We start from the raw sequence: 15793 nt of genomic DNA, 5'->3' as shown, positions 1-15793 counted from the left end.
GCGCTCTTACCACTGAGCCACGGAGGGGGTCGAAAATAAGTATTATAAGTGGAATAATTTAAAATGGTTATTAAGTAGACAGAGATAATAATTGTATCAGAATCATTTATTCATTTTGAGTATTCATTCCGCTCATAATTTAAAATAAAATATTTTAAAAATCCCGGGAAATTTGTAAGATGCAGCTCTACATCTGTGTACATTGGAACGCCCAATGGACGTCCCGCTAAGGTACAATGGATATCCGATGTACGTCCAACGAACGTCCAGAGTTCACAAAATTTTACGTCCATAGAACGTCCGCAACAAACGTACAGTGTACGTTGTTGGAGCTTTCAGTGTACGCCTTATGTACATTCAATGTACATCTGATGTACATTAAATGTACGTCTTATGGACATTTTTAGCCCACTTTTCACAAAGCAATCTAGTATCTATAATTTTGTGAATACATATCAAAAAGCCTTTAGAGGAAATAGTTCCTTTAATACTAAAACTTATACATTAAAATATCACACAAGAGACGTTTTTGAAGTTATACTTCTTTAGGCGCGATTGAGAGTAAAATTTCGTAATATTGCGCGCATGCGCACACAGACAGTATGGCGTTTAGTTTCTAAATCTTTCTAGTTATGTATAAATATATCAGTGCAAGAAAAGGTGTGAAAAGAATATATTAGTGTTTTTAGTAAATATATTTATTATAATTTTTATGTCTTTGGATTTGTCTTTCTCAGGAGTAAGATGAGTATTATTAAAACATTTTATTGTATATTAATTATTATTCACCTTGTCTGTTTGTTACCGTGAATTGTCATTAGGTACGTCCGAACCGATACAGACACAGCCCTCGTGGCGTATTTGGTATAGCATTCGGCCAGAGATAGATCGAGAGGTCTTGAGTTCGAATCCAGTGCAATCCTATACTTTTTTTTTTTATTTTTTTGAAAGCGGTATAAGCACAAAATTAGTTTGGTGTTTAAAAAAAAATTAAAACAAACTTTTTAAAGTATATTTATTTTTAAGAAATCATATAACAGAAGTATAACTTCTTACGTGCGTACAAAGTGCACACACATTCTTTTTTTTGATTTTCCTTTACTAATTATAACTATAATATATAGGTACTTTAGTGAGTACAATTAACTCAGAAAATATCGACCTTACGAATATCGAAATATCGAAAATACGATTTATTTGGAACAATTTCAGTTGCTAACATTTTTGTCGAAAAGTTAAAAATGGCGGAGATATTGAGCAAAAACGTTTCTCCTTTAAAATCAAGATGGCGGCTAACGTAACGGAGGAATTCGCGATTTTAAATTTAAACTACTATTGACCACCTAAAGAAAAATAAAATTTTGGGCAGATCGGCATGCAAGGTCAAATGCTATTCCGACTGGACTAATATACGTTTGAGTCTGATATTATTGCTTGTAACTTTTTTGTATTGTAAAATTATTCAGATCCTTTTAACTAGGTACTTAAAGCCCTATGTTTTGGCTATCTGTGGGCAAATTTTCAGTAGTAATTGCACAAGAGCTCTAAAATTATTGAATTTTTCCCGAGTGACACTTTCACAGTTTTAATTTCATGACCCGAAGGGGAGTGAAATTATGTCAGTGTCACGAGGGCAAAAATTCTATATTAATTTTAGAGATCGAATGTAATTTGTTGTGATTATTTCATGAATAAAACTGTTCAAAACCAAAATTTTATTGTAATTTATTTATGTAAGTACAAATTAGTACAAATAAACACACAGTTGTTATAAATATTTGACGGTTGAAAGTGATGACTTTTATAATTTTTAAAACATTAATTGTCGTTAATGTCACTGAATGTATTTTTTCGTAGCAACGAAGGGCATCTGACGTAATATACTTGACGACGGGAGATTATCAAAAATTATCAGTAGTAATTCCACAAGAGCTCTAAAATTATTGAATTTTTCCCGAGTGTCACGTTGAAATTATGTCAAAGTGTCAGTGTGGCAAAAATTCTATATTAATTTTAGAGATCGAGTGCAATTTGTTGCGATTAGTTCATGAATGAAACTGTTCAAAACCAAAATTTTATTGTAATTTATTTATGTAAGTATAAATTAGGACAATTAAACACACAGTTGTTATAAATATTGACGGTTGAAAGTCATCACTTTTATAATTTTTAAAACATTAATTGTCATTAATGTCACTGAATGTATTTTTTCGTAGCAACGAAGGGCATCTGACGTAATATACTTGACGACGGGAAATTATCCAAAATTATCGATTTAATTTAGATTTCTGTAGCTTTCTATTGGTCAGAATCTCCTATGAATGAAACAATCGGGTATAATATCACAAGAGAGTGAGAATAAATTGAAAATAATGCGACAGTTTTTCGAAAATTTGTTGTCTGGCAATAGACAAGAGAGCCCGTAGGGCTCGTGTGGCTATTGCCCAATGACAACAAATTTGAGTAAAAATGAAGCATTATTTTCTTATTTATTCTTACTGTCGTGTGATATTCGTAAGATTATTTTTTAATAGGTAAATTATGGATATTTTCTTAAATGTAACAGTTGTCAAAACTAGGAAACTGGTTGGCATTAAACAGAAACAATCTGCTTAAAAAAATTATATCGGTAATTTTCTAGAGTAGATAATTCTCAGTATAATTTTAATCTGAATGGACATAATTAAACACGTGATCAAGTATCTTACTATACGATTGGAAGTTAAAATCATTAAAAAATAATCGGGTATAATATCACAAGAGAGTGAGAATAAATTGAAAATAATTCGACAGTTTTTCGAAAATTTGTTGTCTGGCAATAGACACGAGAGCCCGCAGGGCTCGAGTGGCTATTGCCCAATGACAACGAATTTGAGTAAAAATGAAGCATTATTTTCTTATTTATTCTTACTGTCGTGTGATATTCGTAAGATTATTTTTTAATACGTATATTATGGACATTTTCTTAAATGTGACAGTTGTCAAAACTAGGAAACTGGTTGCCATTAAACAGAAACAATCTTCTTAAAAAAATTCTATCGGTAATTTTCTACAGTAGATAATTCTCAGTATAATTTTAATCTGATTGGACAGAATTAAACAAGTGATCAAATATCTTTTACTATACGATTGGAAGTTAAAATCATCAAAAAATAATCAGTTTAATTTTTATTTCTGTAGCTTTCTGTTGGTCAGAATCTCCTATGAATGAAATAATCAGCCAAATCGAATATGATGTATTTTGGAAATAGAGGAACATGTAAAAAACGGTATTTTAACGTGTTATACATTAAAATTTGATTAATAACTTGTTTTGAATCAAAATAACTTGTTATAATTCCTTATAATGACATTTTTGAGTTCCTTCTACCAAAATATTATTTTTTTCATGGATACTGTACGATAGAAAATGTAAATTTGTTTAAATAAACACCAAATCACTGTAAAATCGCATAAAATAGAATTTTGAAAAAAAAAGATGAAGAAGAAGAAAACTTTTTGACCTTAAATGTCTTATTTTACGTCCCGCAGAAGCTATACACCAAGTTTCAGAAAAATCGGAGATCCAAAAGTTTTTGCCTGAGTGATTTGACATGGAATGTCACACAAGTGTTTCTTAACAAGTTATTTACAAGAAAAGAGATGAATAATCATATTAAGAGGCTACAGTAGCGATCAACAAGTAGCAACAAACGCGTTCCAAGATTGCGGCTCTAATTTTGAATATTTTGTCGAGATATTTGGCACACACGTTAGTACGTGGAAATTACTCTATAACTAAATAAAATATTGAAAAAAGGAGCCTGTACCGCCATTAAGAAGAAAAAAAAAACTTTCTTCAAATAAACTTTTTTATCCCATGCCTAGATTTTGTGTAATCTTGGAACTACTAAAATTTTTTATTTCTAACAAGAAATCGAACATATTATAACTAAATAACTAATTAGGCAATATAGAGAAATTATCACCGTCATTTTGACAAACCTGCGTCAGATTTTCTCTAATCTGTTCTGTCATCTTTATCGATATCTGTTCAGTGCAGTAGTGTGTTAATTTAAGAATTCGTTTTTGTTGTTTCATAGGAAAGTAGTGTTTATTGATAGTTAATTTATTATATATTTGTTATTGTTGTAAAAGGTGTTGGCCCCTTTGAAAGAATAGATTGTTGGTAATTGTGAGTTTTAGTTATATGTAGGTAGGTAAATATATTTTACGTAAAAATATTTCGAATTCTAATGCTAGTATATAAAGTTTTAGGAGGATTTTTTATTCTAAAAATATTATCAATAATTTAACAAAATGGAAAAAGTAAATCAAACGAAAAATAAAGTGAAACCTTCCAAGAAAAAGTCCATTAAAAACCGTGCCAAAATTATGCGAAAATCGAAATTTGTTTCGCTTCACAACAAAAAATGATTATTTATTATTGTTTTATTATTAGATATTTCATGCAAATACCTTTCTAAATACCTATCTTAACATAAAATTTTCACCCATTTTGGTTTATTTTTATAAATATCTATTTATTAATATTAAAATCGTTTTCTATTACTTCCATTTAGCGCGAATATGATATTATCAAAATATTGATCTTAGATAATGTCAAAGTTTACCACTGTTGTCAAAGTTTATGATACTATCTCCCGAAGATATATTTTGTTGCTACCTGTTGATCGCTATTGTTTACTCTTAATAAGTTATTTACAAGAAAAGAGGTGAACAATCTTATTAAATAATATTCCAGGCGGTATCTGTAGAAAAGAAGACCATAATGGACATTTTATAATGGAGTTTTTTACTGGAATAACTTCAGGATGTACTTTTTATCAATAACCACGATATGCGCTAGTCGCAGCCCTTGTGCTCTTTTTTAACAAATTTTTATTTAACAAAATCTGAAAAAAAAAAATCTAAAATTTTGCGCTCTAATTTTTGCCTATAACTCGCTCCTGTAAAAAAATTAGAGACGGAAAATTTTTCTTTAGCTTGCTTAATACCGGTATACATACCGGTCGGTATGTAAAAAAAAATTTCGACCATTTAAAGTGCTTATTTTGGGCCCAGCATAATTTTTGCAAATTTGCAATTTTTTGCGGTCCCTGGATTGAAAATTTGTTGTGCAAAAACGATTAAACCAATTCTAACGAAATTTAGCACACATTTCGATCGTGTTATAGTTTTTCTAGGCGGGCCATGAACACTAAGTTATATTTAAAGGGGCGACAAAAATTTTAAGGAAAAACTCCATTTTTTGCACTTTTTTCTCAATTATTGCTATTTATTAAACAGTAAACATTAAATCTTCTATCTATACTCTGGGACTCTGGGCTAATTAGCAAATTAGCTGGAGAGCAACTAGCAAAAAAAGCTTTAATCGAATCTTATGATTGTATATATGAATAATATAGGTATGCAAAGTCCGCAGACAGTGTGCTACTTTTTTTTATAAACAAAATGGCGTACGAAAATCGTGTTTTTTTCAATATCTGCTCTATAACTCCAAAGATTTGAACTTTACACCAAAACCACTGAAATAAAAATTCACCGTAATTAAATTCTGCATAGAGACGTATTTTTTCCGATTTAATTTGACGAAAATTTTCTCCGGAAAATGCGGGTATTTCCAACAAAATCTTTAATTTTCAACTAAAATTTTAGATAAGTAATTGTTTATCAATAATTAAATAACTTGGTAGTATAAAAGCTCTTTTTGAATAGATTATAATTCCAGAAGCCGATGAAATTGAATGAACAGTTTAGAAACAATTGAATTGTTAATTAAAAATTTACAGTCGCTATGATAACCAAAATAATTATGATACATAAGAATAACTATGATTTTTTTATAAAAAAACACTGTACCTATCTAATGTACTTTACAGAATTAAAATTAGACTATTTAAGCGGCCTCAGGAATATTTTAAAATTATAAACAATTTTTTGGCTTATAAACAAATAGAATATCTCGGAAAATATTAAATTAAATTAAATAATGAAAACGGTATTGGAAAAAAAGTGGCAGGACGCTTCTTTTAAAAGAAAAAACGTTTAATTGTGATGAGTGGTTCCTGAGATACAACCGGTTAAAATAACCGGTATTTACGGCAAAGATCATTACAAAGATACATTAGGATCATAATTTTCAAACCATCACCTTTTTATTTTTATCCTCTTCCTTCACGCCAATTTTCATATCTTTAAAATAATCATAACATATATTATTATAATAAAAACTATCGATATTACGAGTGAAAATTGCAAAAAATTGCAAAATTCCAATCAAAAATCAGGTTGGAGAAAATGTAATCTCAAAGTTCAAAATCGGTATACGTTAAAAAAATGCATTTTCTCGGCTTCCCATGGAGCAATTTTCTTCATTCTTTTTTTGTTCCCAAGTAACTCGAGTAGAGCCATCTAACTAACACTTTATTAAATGTCAAACTTGCTTTTGTTTTGTTATAATAGATTAATTTTTTTATAAGAAAAGAAAACTACATATTTTTTCCAATTGTAGACTTTTTTTAGATAAACTTACTACAAGTGTATCTTTTAACGTTAAAAACACAAATATTCTCATTTGAAAGTTGTATAATTATTTAAACAATCTTTATTTAAACAAATTAAACAAATAAAACAAATTTATTATAACAAAACAAAAGCAACTTTGACATTAAATAATGCGTTAGTTAGATGGCTCTATTCGAGTTACTTGGGAACAAAAAAAGAATGAAGAAAATTTCTCCATGGGAAGCCGAGAAAATGCATTTTTTTAACGTGTACCGATTTTGAACTTTGAGATTACATTTTCTCCAACTTAATTTTTGATTGGGATTTTGCTATTTTTGGCAAATTTCACTCGTAATATCGATAGTTTTTATTATAATAATATATGTTATGATTATTTTAAAAATATGAAAATTGGTATGAAGAAAGAGGATAAAACAAAAAGGTGATGGTTCAAAAATTATGATCCTATTGCTTATATCTTTGCCGTAAATGCCGGTCAAATTTGACCGGTGGTATCTCAGGAACCACTTATCACAATTAAAGGTTTTTTCTTTTAAAAGAAGCGTCCTGCCGCTTTTTTTCCAATACTGTTTTCATGATTTAATTTAATTTAGAATTTCCCGAGATATTGTATTTGTTTATAAGCCAAAAAATTGTTTATAATTTTAAAATATTCCTGAGGCCGCTTAAATAGTCCAATTTCAATTTTGTAAAGTACAGCTGGTTCCAAAAAAAAAACTGATACGACTCTTAGTAAGATGTGATTATTTTGAGCAGTGTATTTGATTGGTCTGACATTATATTATATTTATTATGACATACTGTCAAAGTCAGTTAAAATAAACAAACAACTGATTACATATGTTAATTCATAAATTATTGTAATAATTATTAAGGTCTAAATTTTTATATTATTTTGAATTTCTGCATTTTATAAAGAGTATATAAATGATAGTTTTTACATAAAATAGTGTTGTTGTTATCATTTTTATTATTATTAGGAAATAAAACAAACGACTTAACAATGTGTATATTAAAACAAGAATTGTAACCAAATATTAAAAGATAACTGAGCACTATCAGAGGCAGCAAAACATTTTAACATAAGCAGAACCACAGTTTTCCTATTAATAAATAATGGAGGAAACGAGAAACTCTCGAAAGAAAGCGAAGGTCTGGGAGACCAAAACTATACTAAATTTAGGTATGTAACAATAAAATTAATATTTTGTAATATCTCCATCAGCAGTGATAACAGCTTTTAGTCTTCGGTCCATCTGCGTGAAAGGAACTATGAAAATGTCTTCTTCAGAGAGCTCTTCCCAAACCTTACTTTCTTTCGAGAGTTTCTTGTTCTCTCCATCTTTTATTCATATTAAAAACGGCTGTTCTGCTTACGTTAAAATGGTTCGCTACACCAGATAGTGACCAACCATCTTCTAGTTTCGTTACAATTCTTGATTTTAGTTCTTTGCCAGCACGTGGAGCTATTTTTTGAGGTTGAACAGAATAAGTTATCTGACAAATTTTAAGATTTGGCAGTGACAGTGACAGTATGTAAATAATAAGTATTTATCTTTCAAAATACATTGCTCAATTTTCTACAAAATACGCTTTAAGAGTCGTATCAGTTTTTTTTGAACCAGCTGTACATTAGATAGGTACAGTGTCTTTTTATACGAAAATCATAGTTATTCCTATGTATCATAAATATTGTGGTTATCATAGCGGCCGTAAATTTTTAATTAACAATTCAATTGTTTCTAAACTGTTTATTCAATTTCCATCGGCTTCTGGAATCATAATCTATACAAAAAGAGCTTTTATGCTACCAAGTTATTTAATTATTGATAAACAATTACTTATCTAAAATTTTAGTTGAAAATTAAAGATTTTGTTGGAAAAACACGTCTCTATGCAAAATTTAATTACGGTGAATTTTTATTTCAGTGTGTTTGGTGTAAGGTTAAAATCTTTGGAGTTATAGAGCAGAAATTGAAAATAATACGATTTTCGGGCGCCATTTTGTTTATAAGAAAAGTAGCACACTATCTGCGGACTTTGCATACTTATATTATTAATTTATACAATCATAAGATTCGATTCCAGCAATAAAATTGCTGGTAAATAACTTTTCCCAAAAATGGCCTGTTCTCAGATAATCTGCCCAGACTTATTCGAATATTATGTAAAATTGAAAAACAAAATAAATAAAAAAGGTCTTGGGATCACACTAAAAAAAAATCATGATTACCTGCCTCATGAGACTCAGTTTATATTCAGTTATTTATGTCGAGTCGGACAACTTTTCTGATACGAAAAATTCATTTTCGGTACGGGGGGGGGGGGGGGGGCAGAAAATGCATGAAATCGTCAACTTTGGAGTGTCCGACAACTGGAGTACCTACCTACCCTAAAAAATTTGTTGGACAACGTTACCAGTAAATTGTAGTATTTTTATCATACAAACACTGCAAAGTTATGGAGGCCAAAAATTTATACCCTCACAACTGATTGTTGCAGGATTATTTGATAAAAATACTTCTAATTTACTGGTAATATTGTCCGACAATTTTTAAGGTTGCTCCAATTGTCGGACGCACTAACAGATACAATTCATGTTAGAACGGGCCTACGACAGGGAGATGCCCTATCCTGTGTTCTATTCAACATCACATTAGAGAAAATAATTAGAGAGTCAAAAGTCAACACCAGAGGAACAATAATATCAAAAAGTGTACAAATATTGGCATTTGCAGATGATGTTGATATCATAGCTAGAAGCAAAAGAGAAATGATAGAAGCATTTAATGCTATAGAAAGAGCGGCACAAGACAGTGGCCTAAATATTAATGTAATGAAAACCAAATACATGAAGGCCAGCAAATCGACAGGCCAAAGAAACCTACAGAATCTGACAATAGGAGACTATAACATCGAAAGCGTAAAATTTTTTACATATACTACTAGTTACCGCAGATAACAATGTCAGCGAAGAAGTTAAGAGAAGAATACATATTGCTAATAAAACATATAATGGACTCATTAAACATCTAAGATCTAACAACATCACGAGAAAAACCAAATGCAAAATATACAAAACCCTGATTAAACCGGTCCTTATATATGGATCAGAGACATGGACACTGACGAAAAGCGATGAGAACTTATTAGGTACGTTTGAACGAAAAATCCTTAGACACATATATAAGGGGGTGAAAGAAAATGAGGTATGGCGCAGAAGATATAATTTTGAACTATACGCAGCATACAACGAACCCGACGTCATATCATTCATAAAGATTGGACGTCTGCGCTGGATGGGCCATGCTGAACGAATGTTGGAGACCGAAACACTAAAACACATAATGAAGCAAACACCAGTAGGGAGAAAGTCAAAGGGAAGACCCAAACTTAGATACATGGAACAAGTGGAACAATATCTGAAAACACTTGAGATTACCCACTGGAAGAACAAAGCAAGAAACAGAACAGAATGGCGGAAAATCCTAGAACAAGCCAGGACCCAAAAAGGGTTGTCGAGCTACTGATGATGATGAATTGTCGGACGCTCCAAAGCACCTATTCGTATCTTCAAAAGACTCCAAAAATTATCCGTATTAGAAAAGTTAGAATAGAAATCTGCTTTATTGTCACTGAAAATTATACAAATTTTATGGACAAAGCTTAACATAGAGTTAGAAAAAAAATAATAACAATAACAATAACAAATACAATTTTCTGAAATTTAATAAATCGTCACTATAAAAAAATTACAAGTTAATAATTATGTATTGCAAAATTAATATAAATTGCAAAGTGAACATACAACAAAATAAAATACAGACAGGAACTAATAAGTTTAAGCTGCTGCATGTGACACCCAAATATAGATAGATTTAGTTACTTGTACATTACTGTAATTTCTTAGTTAGTCATTAAGAAATTCTTCTACTGAATAATATGGTCTTTTAGATCGATGAACTTTTGTTATTTTACGGAACTTGGGGAAAAATGTTGCAGATTTGAGTTGTAAAGGGAGATGGTTGTCTAGTTTTTTTGCGGAATATAATATAGATTTCTTTACTAACTCAGAGGACGTGATCGGTAAATAGACACCAAAAGTTGAATTTTTGGTGGAGTAGTCATGATGAGGCCTTGCTGGAAAGACATGCATGTGTTTACGAATTAAGCAAACAGTTTCTAAAATATATTACAAAGATGAAAGGGTTAAAATTCCGTGATCTTTGAAGTAACTTCTGCAATGTGTTGTTCTTCTGAGGCCAAACAGATACCTTATTGCTCTTTTTGTAATTTAAAAATAACATCTAATTGGGCAGCTACACTAGAACTACAAAAAGGAAGACCATATCGAAGATGAGACTCGGACAAGGAAAAATATGTTAGTTTAGAAGATGCTAAATTGAGTTCTTTCGAAACAGATCTTATAGCATAGCAGGCTTATAGCAGTTGTCTGACTCGACATTATAACTGAATAAACGGAGTCTCATGAGGGATGTAATCATGTTTTTTTAAGTATGGACCCAAGATCTATTACTTTTGGGTTTAATTTGCAATACCTAATTTCTTTATAAACATTTTTTAAATTAGAAAATCCCATTTTAAAGAGAAAGTATTTTCAAGAAAGTCATCTGTTGAACGTCATCTACACTCCTGGCCAAAAAAATCCTGAGACCTTAAACATGGGCAATTTTTGATGTCTCGAATCTCCTAAACCTGTCGTCCGATTTTAGTGATTTTTTTAGTATGTTATAGCCGTATAATTTAAGAATCTCGATGTAGTAATACTGTTGCTTAACAGGTAAATGTCATTGTATACCGGGTGTAACAATAATACTGTGTTTTTTCTCAAAGTTCAGAACACGCTGTGGAATATTCTAGCATTTGAACAATATGTATTGAAATTAGAACTCAATTGTAGCCTTAGGCTTTCTTAACATTCTGTTTTTTAACTTATTCACTTATGTTGGATAATAAAAAAGTTAGATACTTTAACAACTAGCCATGTTCTTCATCAGGGTGTTTCTAAATAAGTGCGACAAACTTTAAGGGTTAATTCTGCATAAAAAATAATGGTAGTTTGCTTTATAAACATATGTCCGCAAATGCTTCGTTTCCGAGATACGGGATTTAAATTTTTTTCTTACAAACTGACGATTTATTTATTGCTCTAAAACCGCTTGAGATATGCAAATGAAATTTGGTAGGTTTTAAGAGGTAGTTATTTCATATTTTTTGGCGTACAACTAAAATTCTTTTCATATTCACCATTGGCGTGCATACAGGTAATATGACCGGGTAATATGATCCGTATGCAATGGTGAATATAAAATACAAAAATTTTATGTCAAAAAATGCGTAATAACTACCTCTTAAAACCCACCAAATTTCATTTGCATATCTCTACTTGTTTTAAAACAATAAATAAATCGTCAGTGTGTAAGAAAAAATTCAACATCCTGTATCTCGGAAACGAAGCATTTGTAGACATATGTTTGTCAATTAAACGGTCATTATTTTTTCATGCAGAATTACCCTTTAAAGTTTGTTTCACTTATTTAGAAACACCCTGTATTGATGAAGTATGATATTGATAACTAGCATGGCTAGTTGTCAAAGTACCTTACTTTTTCATTATCCAACATAAGTAAATGAGACAAAAAGCAGAATGTTAAGAAAGGCTAAGGCTACAATCGAGTTTTAATTTCCATATTTTTTAATATTCCACATGGAATATAATAATAGAATATTCCACAGGGTGTTACGAACTTTGAGGAAAAACACAGTATTATTGTTACACCACACCCGGTATACAATGACATTTACCTGTTCAGCAACACTATTACTACATCGATATTCTTAGAGAATAAGACGTAACATATTAAAAAAATTACTAAAATCGGACAGCAGGTTCAGGAGATTCGAGACATCAAAAATTACCCATTTTTAAGGTGTCAGGATTTTTTTGGCCAGGAGTGTATTAAGCACAAGGTTTGTGCGAAAAAGCAAAAATATTTTAATCAGATTGGATGTGTATCCGAGATGAAAATAAGAAAATACCTACGATTTCACGAAAAGGATGTGAAAAAGAGATGAAATAGAGATGAAAAAGTACTTTGTCAGTTAATTACATGAAGAATTGGACTGAAAATCTCCAGCTGAATTAACGGAGAGAGTAAAGGTCGCGTCATATTATAATGCACGTCGCGTTTTCGGCACGTAGCGTTTGCAGACCGGCAATAGGACTGCCCATTCACATTTTCATACATAGAACGTTTCCGTTGGTTTCAGTTTGGTGCGGTGCAGATGTGTTTATTGTCACAACACATGCTTACATGACAAATTGCCTCGAAAACTACTTTTTAAATTAGACCGGGCAGTATCGTCGCCCCGGCTAGCGAAATTATTCTGATTCGATATTTTTAAACAAACTTACTCAAAAAGAAGTCCTTATAACATATCCACAGGGTGCCGGGCGGTACCGTGGTCGAAAAATTGTTTAAACATTTTTTTTAAACAAATTCACAAAAATATTTTTTTCATTTCGAGCAATATTTTTTAGATAAACTGGGTCATTCTGGGCAAAAAAAGGTCTCTTGTCATTTTTCTCTAAAATTGATTGTTGTCGAGTTACATGCCATTAAAAATTTGAAAAATGCGAAAAGGCCATTTTCAAGCCTTAATAACTCGATTAAAAGTATTATTATGAATTTCAATAAGTGACCAAATCAAGTTTCAAACCCCTTCTTCAAGGTCCCAAAGAGATTTTTGTCATTATTTTACTACAAAGCTGTTATTTTTAGTTATTAACAATTAGCGCTATAGTCCAACTGTATCGTCGCCCCCGCTAGCGAAACTATTTCGATTAGATTTTTTTGCACAAACTTACTCAAAAAGAGTCCTTATAACAAACACGTCCAAAGGGTGCCGGGCGGTGCCGTTGTCAAAAAATTGTTTTAACAATTCTTATTAAACAAATTCACAAAAATAATTTTTTCATTACGAACGATTTTTTTTAGATAATTTGGGTTATTCTTAGCAAAAAACTTATCTTGCAAAAATGCGGAAATGGCCATATAACTCGACAACAATCAATTTTAGAGAAAAATCACAAGAGACCTTTTTTGCCCAGAATAACTCAAAATATTATTAATTTGGGTTTAATTAAATTATTAATAAAAAATTATTTTTGTGAATTTGTTTAACAAAAATTGTTTAAACAATTTTTAGACCTCTTTTTGAGTAAGTTTGTGCAAAAAATCTAATTTCGCTAACGGGGACGACGATACAGTTGGACTATAGCGGTAATTGTTAATAGTTAAAAATAACAGCTTTGTAATAAAATAATGACAAAAATCTCTTCAGGACCTTGAAGAAGTTGTTGAAACTTGATTTGGTCGCTTATTGAAATTCATAATAATAATTGTTAATCGAGTTATTAAGCCTTGAAAATAGCCATTTTCGCAATTTTAGAGAAAAATGAAAAGAAACCTTTTTTGCTCAGAATTACCCAAATTATCCAAAAAAAAATATTGCTCGAATGAAAAAATATTTTTGTGAATTTGTTTAAAAAATATTGTTTAAACAATTTTTCGACCACGGCACCGCCTGGCACCCTGTGGATATGTTATAAGAACCTCTCTTTGAGTAAATTTGTGCAAAAAATCGAATCGGAATAATTTCGCTAGCGAGAGCGATGATACTGACCGGTCTAAATACTCTGTATCAAATGCAAAGAAATACCTAAATAAACAACGAGGGGAAAACGACCCGTAGCTGTCAACATCCGAAAAATATTGTTTTCGAATGAACCGAATGCAAACGTAACGTGTCTTGTACGCTACGTTACGTGTCTTATACGCACAATATGAATTGTTCAATTTAAAAACCAATAAATTATATTTTTCGCAAACGAAACGCTACGTGCCGAAAACGCGACGTGCATTATAATATGACGCGACCTTAACAGCAACCGGCAACGGTCACCAAAATGGGCAGATTGCAATTGCGCGCAGCGGTCAGGGTTCTCAACAGGGTGTCTAAATTTTATTTACTTCTTATTCGTTTTGAACGGAAATTTTGCAAATTTTAAAAAATTAATTAATTAAAAAGTTAATATATTATATATATTATATATTATACAGTACAATTTTCAAAGGAGGAAGACCTAACCCTTCGGTACAAACCTAACTTTCGGGTATTAGAGTGTAGAGTACCCCAGGAGGTATTTGACCGCTGCGCGCAATCACAAAATAACAAACGAGGAAGTGGTTCACGCAGTTCAAAAAACAAAGAAAGGAAAAGCAGTTGGGCCAGATGACATTCCTGGGGAACTGAGGAGAGATAGGAACATGTTGGCTATCAAGTTAATTTAATATAATTATGGAAGTAAAACAAATGCCAGACGAATGGAGAAGCGGCCATAAAACTACCGAGTCACATCATGAAAATATGGGAGAGAGTAATTATTATTGATAGACGGATACGTAAAGATAGTCTAGTCGCAACATAGGGGGCCCAGTGGGCACTTTTAGCTCGCCGCGATTTGATTGTTGTATTATAGGCTTTTTGGCTCGTTGAATCCAATGGAAGTGGTCTGGAAGCCCAAATGTGGTGCGTTTAATTGTTATTAACAAATTATGGTAAAATTAGGTGTTTTTGAGGAATTATTAGAAGCCCTCTAAATAAATTGGTAGTGTTAAGGTCTTCTCTGGTGTATTTTTGGTCGCTGAATCGAAATCGACTATGGTTTGTTTTTTAACCAAGAGGAGTGATTCAAATTTACCGCACTGTATTGCTTGTTTGTAATTGGTCCAACCGCAGGCAAGTTTACTCCACTGTTATAAAATTTTGACACTAATGACATTAATCAGATTTTGACACTAGTGACATTTCATAGGATAATTAAGTTATATCGGCGATTTTTGTGTTTTCTGTGTTATTCCTTTAATCTTTAGATTGTTAGTCTGCTTTTATATAAAAAGCAGTTGTTTTTGGAACTCTTTAGCAACATATTAATTTAATATAATATTTAAGGATTACAGTTGAGGGCCGACTAGATCAAGCAAAAAAGAAGATGTATCTGGTTATTATTCTAGTGACTTTCTTGGGTGTAAATCTGTCTTTTTAGTTTACTCCTCCTGGTTAAAAAATAAACTATAGTCGCGAATACTAAAAATGTGTTCTTATTTTGTTAATAACAAAATAATTGTTTATTCGCCGAAAAGATCGAAATGCGTTATCTACAGAAAGTTTGTAGTCTTTT

The sequence above is a fragment of the Diabrotica virgifera genome, chromosome 8 (genome assembly GCF_917563875.1).
Source record: "Diabrotica virgifera virgifera chromosome 8, PGI_DIABVI_V3a".
Lineage (NCBI taxonomy): Eukaryota > Metazoa > Arthropoda > Insecta > Coleoptera > Chrysomelidae > Diabrotica > Diabrotica virgifera.
This window is presented reverse-complemented; position numbering follows the sequence as displayed.